Source organism: Dendrobates tinctorius, unplaced genomic scaffold (assembly GCF_039654945.1).
Source record: "Dendrobates tinctorius isolate UK_male_01 unplaced genomic scaffold, ASM3965494v1 ptg000022l, whole genome shotgun sequence".
Lineage (NCBI taxonomy): Eukaryota > Metazoa > Chordata > Amphibia > Anura > Dendrobatidae > Dendrobates > Dendrobates tinctorius.
This window is the reverse complement of record NW_027361690.1, coordinates 70,790,666-70,804,223: the sequence shown is the minus strand read 5'-3', so window position 1 is coordinate 70,804,223 and position 13,558 is coordinate 70,790,666. Positions and strand designations below refer to the sequence as shown.

At 46.7% G+C, this 13,558-nt stretch overlaps 1 pseudogene; it reads right to left on the bottom strand.

Annotated features, from left to right (window-relative positions):
* Positions 1-13,130, bottom strand: part of LOC141084423 (uncharacterized) — a 64,897-nt pseudogene extending 51,767 nt beyond the window's left edge.
* Between the last annotated feature and the right edge of the window lie 428 nt (positions 13,131-13,558).

Genomic DNA, 13,558 nt, shown 5'->3' with positions numbered 1-13,558 from the left:
AACACCGTCTGAGCCTGCCTCATGCTGTATAGACATATATTTTGAATGTGTACGCTATCCATACATGTTATCCGGGGATACGGTACCCTTTCTAACCTTTGTGCAATCACGTGCAATCCATACTGGGCCTAACACCGTCTGAGCCTGCCTCCTGAGACATATATTTTGAATGTGTACGCTATCCATACATGTTATCCAGGGATACAGTACCCTTTCTAACCTTTGTGCAATCACGTGCAATCCATACTGGGCCTAACACCGTCTGAGCCTGCCTCATGCTGTATAGACATATATTTTGAATGTGTACGCTATCCATACATGTTATCCGGGGATACGGTACCCTTCCTAACCTTTGTGCAATCACGTGCAATCCATACTGGGCCTAACACCGTCTGAGCCTGCCTCCTGAGACATATATTTTGAATGTGTACGCTATCCATACATGTTATCCAGGGATACGGTACCCTTTCTAACCTTTGTGCAATCACGTGCAATCCATACTGGGCCTAACACCGTCTGAGCCTGCCTCATGCTGTATAGACATATATTTTGAATGTGTACGCTATCCATACATGTTATCCGGGGATACGGTACCCTTTCTAACCTTTGTGCAATCACGTGCAATCCATACTGGGCCTAACACCGTCTGAGCCTGCCTCCTGAGACATATATTTTGAATGTGTACGCTATCCATACATGTTATCCAGGGATACGGTACCCTTTCTAACCTTTGTGCAATCACGTGCAATCCATACTGGGCCTAACACCGTCTGCGCCTGCCTCATGCTGTATAGACATATTTTGAATGTGTACGCTATCCATACATGTTATCCAGGGATACGGTACCCTTTCTAACCTTTGTGCAATCACGTGCAATCCATACTGGGCCTAACACCGTCTGAGCCTGCCTCCTGAGACATATATTTTGAATGTGTACGCTATCCATACATGTTATCCAGGGATACGGTACCCTTTCTAACCTTTGTGCAATCACGTGCAATCCATACTGGGCCTAACACCGTCTGAGCCTGCCTCATGCTGTATAGACATATATTTTGAATGTGTACGCTATCCATACATGTTATCCAGGGATACGGTACCCTTTCTAACCTTTGTGCAATCACGTGCAATCCATACTGGGCCTAACACCGTCTGAGCCTGCCTCATGCTGTATAGACATATATTTTGAATGTGTACGCTATCCATACATGTTATCCAGGGATACGGTACCCTTTCTAACCTTTGTGCAATCACGTGCAATCCATACTGGGCCTAACACCGTCTGAGCCTGCCTCATGCTGTATAGACATATATTTTGAATGTGTACGCTATCCATACATGTTATCCAGGGATACGGTACCCTTTCTAACCTTTGTGCAATCACGTGCAATCCATACTGGGCCTAACACCGTCTGAGCCTGCCTCATGCTGTATAGACATATATTTTGAATGTGTACGCTATCCATACATGTTATCCAGGGATACGGTACCCTTTCTAACCTTTGTGCAATCACGTGCAATCCATACTGGGCCTAACACCGTCTGAGCCTGCCTCATGCTGTATAGACATATATTTTGAATGTGTACGCTATCCATACATGTTATCCAGGGATACGGTACCCTTTCTAACCTTTGTGCAATCACGTGCAATCCATACTGGGCCTAACACCGTCTGAGCCTGCCTCATGCTGTATAGACATATATTTTGAATGTGTACGCTATCCATACATGTTATCGAGGGATACGGTACCCTTTCTAACCTTTGTGCAATCACGTGCAATCCATACTGGGCCTAACACCGTCTGAGCCTGCCTCATGCTGTATAGACATATATTTTGAATGTGTACGCTATCCATACATGTTATCCGAGGATACGGTACCCTTTCTAACCTTTGTGCAATCACGTGCAATCCATACTGGGCCTAACACCGTCTGAGCCTGCCTCCTGAGACATATATTTTGAATGTGTACGCTATCCATACATGTTATCCAGGGATACGGTACCCTTTCTAACCTTTGTGCAATCACGTGCAATCCATACTGGGCCTAACACCGTCTGAGCCTGCCTCATGCTGTATAGACATATATTTTGAATGTGTATGCTATCCATACATGTTATCCGGGGATACGGTACCCTTTCTAACCTTTGTGCAATCACGTGCAATCCATACTGGGCCTAACACCGTCTGAGCCTGCCTCCTGAGACATATATTTTGAATGTGTACGCTATCCATACATGTTATCCAGGGATACGGTACCCTTTCTAACCTTTGTGCAATCACGTGCAATCCATACTGGGCCTAACATCGTCTGAGCCTGCCTCATGCTGTATAGACATATATTTTGAATGTGTACGCTATCCATACATGTTATCCGGGGATACGGTGCCCTTTCTAACCTTTGTGCAATCACGTGCAATCCATACTGGGCCTAACACCGTCTGAGCCTGCCTCCTGAGACATATATTTTGAATGTGTACGCTATCCATACATGTTATCCAGGGATACAGTACCCTTTCTAACCTTTGTGCAATCACGTGCAATCCATACTGGGCCTAACACCGTCTGAGCCTGCCTCATGCTGTATAGACATATATTTTGAATGTGTACGCTATCCATACATGTTATCCAGGGATACGGTACCCTTTCTAACCTTTGTGCAATCACGTGCAATCCATACTGGGCCTAACACCGTCTGAGCTTGCCTCATGCTGTATAGACATATATTTTGAATGTGTACGCTATCCATACATGTTATCCGGGGATACGGTACCCTTTCTAACCTTTGTGCAATCACGTGCAATCCATACTGGGCCTAACACCGTCTGAGCCTGCCTCATGCTGTATAGACATATATTTTGAATGTGTACGCTATCCATACATGTTATCCAGGCATACGGTACCCTTTCTAACCTTTGTGCAATCACGTGCAATCCATACTGGGCCTAACACCGTCTGAGCCTGCCTCCTGAGACATATATTTTGAATGTGTACGCTATCCATACATGTTATCCAGGGATACGGTACCCTTGCTAAGCTTTGTGCAATCACGTGCAATCCATACTGGGCCTAACACCGTCTGAGCCTGCCTCATGCTGTATAGACATATATTTTGAATGTGTACGCTATCCATACATGTTATCCAGGCATACGGTACCCTTTCTAACCTTTGTGCAATCACGTGCAATCCATACTGGGCCTAACACCGTCTGAGCCTGCCTCATGCTGTATAGACATATATTTTGAATGTGTACGCTATCCATACATGTTATCCAGGGATACGGTACCCTTTCTAACCTTTGTGCAATCACGTGCAATCCATACTGGGCCTAACACCGTCTGAGCCTGCCTCATGCTGTATAGACATATATTTTGAATGTGTACGCTATCCATACATGTTATCCAGGGATACGGTACCCTTTCTAACCTTTGTGCAATCACGTGCAATCCATACTGGGCCTAACACCGTCTGAGCCTGCCTCATGCTGTATAGACATATATTTTGAATGTGTACGCTATCCATACATGTTATCCGGGGATACGGTACCCTTTCTAACCTTTGTGCAATCACGTGCAATCCATACTGGGCCTAACACCGTCTGAGCCTGCCTCCTGAGACATATATTTTGAATGTGTACGCTATCCATACATGTTATCTGGGGATACGGTACCCTTTCTCACCTCTGTGCAATCACGTGTAATCCATACTGGGCGTGAGAACGGCTGGCGAGGTGTTAAGCAAGCTACAGTACCTGTCCAGACAAGTACAGGGATTCCCTAGCGAGGAGACTTATTTGATTGTTTTCAATGTTGGGACAGCAATTTTTGGGGAGCACTATACTCTGGAGAATGATAGATGGGGCCCACCATACACTGGAACATTCCAAAGGTGGACATCAGACACTGGAGCAGCATTTACAGGGCCCATTATACACTAGAGCATTAGAAATGGGGCCCATTATGTTTGGAGCATTACTGGGGCCCGTAAGACAGTGGAGCTTCATCCATGGGGACCAACATATACTGTAGCATTATGTGGAGCTCATCATATACTGTTTCAAACATTATATGGGACCAATGATTCTGTATGGAGAAATAGATGGGCCTCGTCATGAGATGTAAAAAGTGAGGTATTTTTCATTGTACTATACCGCTATTTCTCTGCCGTATCGGAGCATGATGAGTTGTGGTATGTGTTAAAGGGGCGCTCTTTCGCCCAGGGCACATGAAAACCTGGAGCCAGCCCCCCCCCCACAGTTTGTAGCCAAATAACCCCCATTTTTCAGTGCGTAACTTGTATTATGAAGTTAATTAAGGTTGACAAGCTTAAGAAAGAAGAATTGATGCTTTTGGCATTCAAATGGGCACTGTAGGTGTGTTTCCTGTCCTTCTCTCACTGCCGACTTTTATTCCCCATTGACTTACATTGGGTTTCGTGTTTTGGGACGACCCCGACTTTTCCCTATAATCGGACGATCTTGCTCGACCCGACTTTTGGAAAAGTCGGGTTTCACGAAACGAAACGCGACCCTAAAAAACCAAAAGTCGCTCAACTCTAGTGTTCATGTTTCTACCACCTGAACTGTAATCCCTGGGCTCCAACATCGCCAGTTGTTGCTCAGAAGTGCCGTCTGCACAGAGAAAAACACTAGCTCCTGTGTTAGTGGGGTTCAGTGACGCCAGCTGCTCCCCTGCTGTGTGTCCGGCAAAGTCTCCTGCTGCCTCCACATTCAAACTACATCAGATTTTACACTTGCTCCAAGTAGGCCTCAGCCTAAACCCTGATTGACCTTGGGCTCCAACATCGCCAGTTGCTGCTCAGAAGTGCCATCTGCACAGAAAAAAAGACTAGCTCCTGTGTTAGTGGGTTTCAGTATCGCCAGCTGCTCCCCTGCTGTGTGTCCGGCAATATCTCCTGCTCCCTCCACATTCAAACTACATCAGATTTTACACTTGCTCCAAGTAGGCCTCAGCCTAAACCCTGATTGACCTTGGGCTCCAACACCACCAGTTGTTGCTCAGAAGTGCCGTCTGCACAGAGAAAAACACTAGCTCCTGTGTTAGTGGGGTTCAGTAATGCCCGCTGCTCCCCTGCTGTGTGTCCGGCAATATCTCCTGCTCCCTCCACATTCAAACTACATCAGATATTAAACTTGCTCCAAGTAGGCCTCAGCCTGCTCCATGATTGACCCTGGGCTCCAATATCGCCAGTTGTTGCTCAGAAGTGCTGTCTACACAGAAAAAAACACTAGCTCCTGTGTTAGTGTGGTTCAGTAACGCCAGCTGCTCCCCTGCTGTGTGTCCAGCAATGTCTCCCGCTCTGTCCACATTCCCACTACTAGTGGGAATGTGGACAGAGCAGGAGACATTGCTGGACACACATCAGGGGATCAGCTGACATTACTGAACCCCACTAACATAGGAACAAGTGTTGATTGTGCAGTTGGCACTTCTGAGCAGCAACTGGAGGTGTTGGAGACCAGGGTAAATACTAGAGACAGAGTGGAACCAGAGGCCTAATAGGAGCACGTTTAAAATCAGTAATAGTCTACAACAGATATTAAACTTGATTAAATTAGGCCTCAGCCTACACCCTGATTGACCCTGGGCTCCAACATCGCCAGTTGCTGCTCAGAAGTGCCGTCTGCACAGTCAACATATGCTCCAGTGTTATTGGGGCTCAGAAATGTCATCTGATCCCCAGCTGTGTGTCCGGCAATTTCTCCTGCTCTGTCCACACTCACACAACTACAGATTTTAAACTTGCTCCAATTAGGCCTCTGTCTCCACTCTGTTTGTAGTATTTTCCCTGGGTTCCAGCACCGCCAGCTGTTTCCCGGCATTGTCTTTGGCACGGGTACTCCCTCCTGCCCAGCCTGGTTCCTGCACGCCTGCTGTTTCCAGGTAGTGTCAACGTCACTTTGCCATCAATACGTTGTCCTGTCGTGTTGTGGTCGGGTTAGCCGAGTCTATTGTGTCTGCAGTTTATGGGCTTCCTATGTGGGCTGCAGAATCTGGCAACAAAGGCTGTTTCCGTAGTGCCAATAGGACAAGCACCCCCTGTAGGACTGTGGGTTTCGGTAACTGCGGCCGGCTCGTGGCCATGCAACGTTGTTTTTCAGGGGTACTTTCTGCTACCCTTCCGGGTTCCAGTACCGTCAGCTGGTTCTCGGCAGTGCCTTTGGCTTAGGTGCCTCCTTCTCGGTATCCGAGTTCCAGCAACGTCTGCTGGTCCTTGGTAGTGCTTTCTAGCACAGGTACCTCCTGCTTAGTAACCGTGTTCCAGCACCATCAGCTGGTCCTCGGTAGTGCCATTGGCTCTTGTTCCATCTGCTGCCTCTCCGGGTTCCAGCACCGTCAGCTGGTCCTCGGTTGTGTCATTGGCTCTTGTTCCTTCTGCTACCCATCCAGGTTCCAGTACCGTCAGCTGGTTCTCGGCAGTTCCTCAGCCTTCTTGTACCTTCTTGTCATGATCCAGAGTGGATCTGACAGGTTAAATGTACTTAATGAACTTTTTTTCCTTTGGCTGTATGCCAAACTGGTGTGATTGCCCCCGGTGGCCATTGGAATTATTACACGTGGTGTTGTTTGTTCTAAGTTGTCCCGGTGGTGGGCAGCGGTAGTGCACTTTAGTTCTTTGGTTTAATGTGCACGTAATTATAAAACAGGTGTGATGCTCTATAAAAGAGTGTCAGGTGTGTTTGATCACTGTTTGTGATATTGTGAGTTAGTCATTCACAAGTAAGCCTGGGTGAAAGATGGAGCTGAACAAGAGTCCTGGGCAGCCCAGCCAGAGGGTTTGAGTCAGCTATGGAGTCTGCAAGGAGTGCTGGCATGGATTGGTGGAGTTCATCGTTGGAGTCTGCAAGAAGGGCTGGCATGGTGTGGTGGAGTCGCAGTTTGGGTGTCGGCAGGAAGTGCTCGCATGGTTTGGTGGAGTGGCGACTATGGTGTAGAGTTGCACTCACCATGCTGGACTTGGTTGCTGAGAGCTGGAGTCAAGCATGCTTGACTTCTTGGCAGAAAAGTTGGACTCAAGCATGCTGGATTTTTTGGCAGAAGCTGGACTCATCTTTCGGACTCTGTTTACTGGGCAGCTGCAACTGGTGGTGGACTCTGCTCCAAGGCTGCACTATGGTGATGGATCCGGTTATGGTGATGGATCCGGGTGGAGGAGAAGATGCATGCAGGTGGTGGGCTCTGTTGCTAGGAGCGTACGCAACAGAGCAAAGCTAAGTGGTGTTTCCCCTGTATTGTCATTTTTCCTCATGTGTGTTTAGTGCAGTGGTGGGATTAGTTTCCGCACCCACCAATTCCCTAGTGAGGGTTTAGGTGCAGGGCGAGCTAGGGTTTTTAGGTTCCTGTGCGTCGCCCGGTACGGAACCGGCATAGGGAATGTTAGGAGTGCAGGGACACTGGCTCAGGGGAGTACAGGAGGTCTCCACGTCCCTATTCCCTATCGCAGGGCCCACCATTGTTAATGTTACCCAGGTTCCCCCTTATTATTTAAATTTGCCTTACTGGAGGCGGGGTTTCCAGACTACTTATATATAACGTGTATTACGTAAATTCGCCAGTTGGAGGCGGCGTATCCAGCTGCACATTTTATTATTTAAATTCGCCCCACTGGAGGCGGTGTATCCAGGGTCACGCGTGTCATGGGTTCGCCTTGCAGTACTCACTGCGTCCAGACACGCGTGACCGTGACACTTCTGCTACATTTCCAAGTTCAAGCTTTTGGAAATGGTTTTTGGTTGTCACTCTGGATCTCCCTGACGACGACCCTGGAGACCACCCCGAAGAAGACGACGACCACGAAAAAGATGACCCTGAAGATTATTCCTGCTATTCCATTTGATTGGGCTAAACCTCTATGCCTTTAATGTCTGCTCCACTTCCAAAAATACATTTTACATTATTATTAGTTGTTTTTCTTCATGTAGAATTAACCTACAAGGAAAGAAAGGGTTTTTTTAATTCCGATATTTCTGTCCCATTGACTTGCATTGGTTTCCGGTATCGGAATCGGCGATACCCGATACTTTTTGGGTATCGGTCCGATCTAATCCGATCTGATATTTCACGATATCGGATGGTATCGCTCCACACTAATGGTAAGGTAACCAACAATATTTTTAAAAACACACTGCACGGACAAATTTTATATGCTTTTTAAAATGTAAAAATGGTCCAGAAATCGTCCCTTTTGAAGGATAGATGATTACCTTGCTGATGTTTATACAAAAGGAAATGGAAAAATGGTGAAGGAAGGAGAATAGTAAAATTATTTAAAAATTTTGACATTTACCATTATGGTTTTGAAATCATATTTAATTTTGAATTCATTTTTTTTAATCTGAAAAATTAATTTTTTTGATTATTTCTTCACTGTCCAGGTATGACTGAACACTGCTATTCTGCCTTTTCCTAATGGCTGAAAATCCCCAGTGTTCTAATTATCAGCTTCTTAGATAATTGTATAACTTGTACTCACACCACCAGACGTCCGCAGACAGTTTAACTCGACCGGCACTGCAACTGTAGAAAGACCAGGAGAAACAATGCTGTTTTCGTCCAAAATCTTGTATTAGTTACAATGAACAGTAGGTAAAAAGGAGTAATCTGTGCAGGGGAATACGCATGCGTCTTGAGTAATGGCTGCTGTAGACTAAACTGAAGAAGAAAGGAGGAGCAATCTAATACAGAGCCCAACTATGGGAGGGACATAGGGACAATCTTCACACTGTCTAATTCTACCTAGCAACAACAGGGAATGTTGCTGATTGGAGGAAAAAACTCAACACAGAAAATATTCATTACAGGTTGTTCCTATTTGTGGGACGCAACACTCCCTGTCTGAAATAGTCAGATTTCATAAGTCCTTGTGTTACGTAAGGTGTTGACTCCCTCAACATCATGAAACCTGCAATGAGAGGAGAGAAGAAAACCAATGCAACAATAATGCAGTAATCAAGTCCATACTTGCAGTAAACATAGTCCTTAAATGAAAAATAGAAAAATTAGTCCAATAGAAAAACCCATCTTCGCATTGGGGAAGGCGCAACATGCCAACTCTTCCACAACCCAACAGTAGAAGTTCTAGTCCACAAGGGGAAGTTCAAAGTTCAGTTTTAGGCTGATAGTTCTATGTCCCAGTATGGCAGTAGTATGCAGAGGTATGCTCCCCGCCGTGGCAGAATCCAGCGACAAGTTAAGTTCTGCTTGAAGGAGCCAGCAGATGATGAACCTGAAATGGATGTCAGCAGGCATGATGGCTGACCAGCTGGAAGGATGTCTAGGGTGATGAGATCTCAGCCTTGGTGTAGGGTATGCAGATTTTGGAGTAAACTTAATCTTGTCCAAGTTGAAGCTGCAAAGTACATTTTTGCTTGTTTCTGAAGCACTCAGAGAGGCTCCTGCAGCTGTAGTCTTCCTGGCTGCATAGTAGGAAAAGTTGACTTGTCTCTTAAAGGGAATCTGTCATCTATTTTTTCGCATGTAAGATACGGCCACTGCCATCAGGGGCTTATCTACAGCATTCTGTAATGCTTTAGATAAACCTCGATGTAACCTGAAAGATAAGAAGAATGAGTTTTATTATACTCTGCGGGGGGCGGTCCGGTCCGGATCCGATGGGTGTCGCGGTCCGGCGCCTCCCATCTTCTAGTGATGACATCCTCTTCCTCACTTCCTGTCGTGGCTCTGGCGCAGGCATACTGCTCTGCCCTGTTAAGGGCAGAGCAGAGTACTGCAGTGTGCTGGCGCCGGGAAAGGTCAGAGAGGTCCGGTGCCTGCGCACTGCAGTACTCTGCTCTGCACTCAACAGGGCAGAGCAGTACACCTGCACCAGAGCTGTGATGGGAAGCAAGAAGAGGACATCATCGCTAGAAGATGGGAGGCGCCAGACCCGGACCGCGACACCCATTGAACCCAGACTGGACCAGCCCCCGGTGAGTATAATATAACTAGTTTTTCTTATCTTTCAGGTTACATCGGGGGCTTATCTACAGCATTACAGAATGGCCACATCTTATATGTGAAAAAATAGGTGACAGATTCCCTTTAATGATTGTTGAAAGAGTGTTTAAGGAACACTTGGACTTGGAGAAGGACTTGGAGTTGCTCTAAGGTCTTTAGAGACTTCTTCCCTGTCTCCCACCTTTGTTGTCTCTGAGATGTTAACATAGTGTTCCTGTTGATGCCCTGAGTAGCAAGCTGTCTCAGTGGTACCCTGTCTTGAACCGCGATGGATGTCCTGAACCCAAGAGGACATGGATGCTGTTTTCAACAGGCGAGGCTCCTTGTTCGATAGCAAGTTCATCACAGGATGATGCTTGGGAAGTGAACGTGTCTTATTCATCATCCGGCAGTGTGCTGAGGCTGCATTGCATGGGGAGAATACTATCACCATCAGTAACAGGAACACTGTTGAGAGAGGGGCTCTCACTCTGAGCACTGAAGTCTAGCACGGCTTTGGCTTGACCATGCTTGTGATGGAGATAGGCGTCAAAGGTTGGGAACTAAGCAGCTGCTTGCTGTGGATCCCTTGACAACTCAGTCTTTGCGGGAAGAGAAGGTGAGGGAGATACACAGCTGTTCTAGTGGTCTTGGGTGAGTTTGATGTTCATGACCCTGATGATCACCTTGTCTTCCTCTGTAGGTGGTGAGTTGTTGTTCTTGGTTGTAGGATCGAGTGCTGTTGTCTTGAGGTCATAGTCTCAAGGATAAAGCAGACTTGAATTGTCAGATGGTTGTTGTTGCCACTTAGTGTCGTTTGACTTCTACTTCATCCAGTAGTGATGTGGGTATGGCAGGGAGGAAAAGTCGTGGTCATCTAATGTGATAAGGCTTTTGTAAGCGGAGATGTTGCTTGGTTTCTTTGTCTGGTCACTACAGACATTGCCGATGATGACCTAGCTTAGCTCGAGGCGCTGGGTGTATGGTTCATTGGGTAGTCTCAGGATTTATTGACGCATCTTGTGCAGTCATATAATGTCTCTGCCAAGGAGAATAAGGATGTCTGCCTTGTCATCCATGGGTGGCAGATCTTTGGCTATCATTCTGAGATGAGAATTCTGAAGAGCGACTTCTGGCGTTGGGATTTCTTCCCTGTTGAATGGTATTTGGTTACACTCAACAAGCATGGGTAGTGGTATCTCCATGGCGTTCTTCTCAAGAGAAGTTATGAAGCCAGTGGCCCTTCTTCCAGAGGTTTTTATAACCCAAGGTGTAGGGATAGATGTCTCCTTTTAAGTTGAACAGGTCAGAGAATTCTGACCTGACCAGTGATTTGCTGCTCTGGTCATCCAGACTAACGTACACCTTGATGGCCTTCACTGGAAGACACTTGGGATACACCCTTGCCAGGCGAATCTTCGCACAGGACTTGTCTCGAAGACCTTCTCTGCAGACTTTAGTGCATGAGGAAGATACCGCAACATGGCTTGTCACTTGGTCTGTGCTCTCCCCACCATGGCTTGTGGTGGGAGAAGGTGTAGACGCAAAGTCAGGCTTTGATGGATGGAGTGCTTTTACGTGGTCTTCGCTGTCACACTCTAGACACTTGACGGCGATGGCACAATCCTTAGCAAGATGTTCGGTAGAGGTGCAGCACCTGAAGCATACTCCAAACTTCTTCAAGAGCTCCTTTCGTTGTTGAAGGGGTTTCTTCCTGAAGCCAATGCACTTCTTCAGGGGATGTGGCAGTTTGTGAATTGGACACTGGCGGTTCAGATTTTCCACCTTCTCACCTTCATTGCCTTTGTCTGGCACTAATGTCGGTGTATGCAGAACTTCTGTCTTTTTTGCAGAAACCGGACTGCTGAGGTTTCTGTCATGAGAGCGCGAACTCTCATACTTAGGAGATGACGCATAGCCGCTGGGTTCTTCATGGCTGAAACTGGGGTTGGTTTTGCACTCTGCAATCTCCTTTAAGTCACAGAAATAGGAGAATGGAGGAAAAGAGACTTGGGGTCATGACTCAGGACGAGGTTGTTCTAGCTCCGTCCTGGTCAGGTCAGGATTAAGTGAGTTTGGCTCTTTTTGGTTCTGGGGTGGCTATTTAATGCTGATAGCTACTGGGTTCAGTGTTCGTGATACTTCTGTGTACTTGGTTAAAGGAAGGTGACCCAGGTTACTCATCTATAATCCTTGTGCCTCTGTGCATGTGAGCTTTGCTGTGTATGACCTGGTTTGTCCCCTGACTTCTGCCTATGTTTTCTGCTCGGTACTGTTCTGTCCTTCCTGGTTCTCTGAACCCTCGGCTTGTCTCTGTTTACTCTTTTGTCTTGCCCCTGGGTACCTCGCTCTTGGCTGGCTTCTGATCCTCGACTTGCTACTGACTACGTTATAGTCTTTGCCCTGTATTCCACTCTCTCAGCTGCTTCCCCATCCTCAAGCTTGGTGACTCCGTCCCCCTGCAGTCACATTACTGCTTAGTCTCAGGTGCTGTGCGCACTGTGTGCCTCAGTTCTCAAACTCCCTGCACTCAGTCCTGTGCCCCCTGCTAGCGCCCCGTAGGCTTCCACAGTGACACTACTGGAGTCATTACCCTTGGTATTGTCTTTTGTAGTTTGACCCTCGTATGGTCAAACTTTCTTGTATGTTGTAGGGTAGCTTGGTGACTATAGGTTTCACCCCAAGAGCGGTGTGCAGGTAGCTGAGGCCAGGTAGATGTGTGTCTGTCTTTGCCAGCTGAAGCTCGGACAGCAAGTCGCTAAGTTCCGTTTCCATCTCTGCCTTTCTTTGGGTGAAAACGGCCTGCACTTTTGTAGATTCTGCTTCAACATGCGCTCTTATGAGCTGCTCACTGAGGGATGAGCACCTTGATGAGCTTGACTTCACTGAGTGCCTTGTGCTTCTAGCGGACCTGGATCTGTGCGATGCCGCTTCTGACATTTGTGCAATTTTTGCTTCTGTTTTGTCCACAATGCCACGCAAGGTGCAATCTTGTTCAGCATTGAGCTGTTGGAAGTCCTGGTGCTTCTGTAGAGACTCTAGTGTGTTTAATTTCAGCAGAATAGAGAAGTATTTTTTGCAGATGACTTTGCAAGATTGATATGCAGAGTGCAATAGTTCAAGGGCTCCCTCTGGTGGTAACTCGTGAGTGCCAAGCACAGATAAGACAGTCATTTGATTCAGCACCCTTTCCCATAGGGAAGTTGTGTGGTGTAGCAGTTAACTTTTGGTGGATTTTAGGTTCTCTTTGACCATCCATGTAGGTCTGGTAAATCATTTGGATCTTTCACTGTGAACTGTGAGAAGTTCTGTTTCCCTTTCTTGCTGCTGCAGGACAAGCAGTGAAAGGGTTATCTTAGTCATAGACATTGCAGGCAGGAATGAAGGGTGGGGGCTGTTCTGCTCCTGGTTGTCAAGGAGACCAATACAAATTTGCAAATAGCTGAGCTGAGGAGCATAGAGAATGTGTTAAAAGTCTATGAAAACTGCTGCTTCTCAATAGCTTGTAGATAATCCTTCCTCTGGATAACAAGCTGTGAACTGTTCTAAGTAACAGGTTAAATCTTTCTCTGTGCAATTTTCTGAGGTGAACAGCCCAGAGA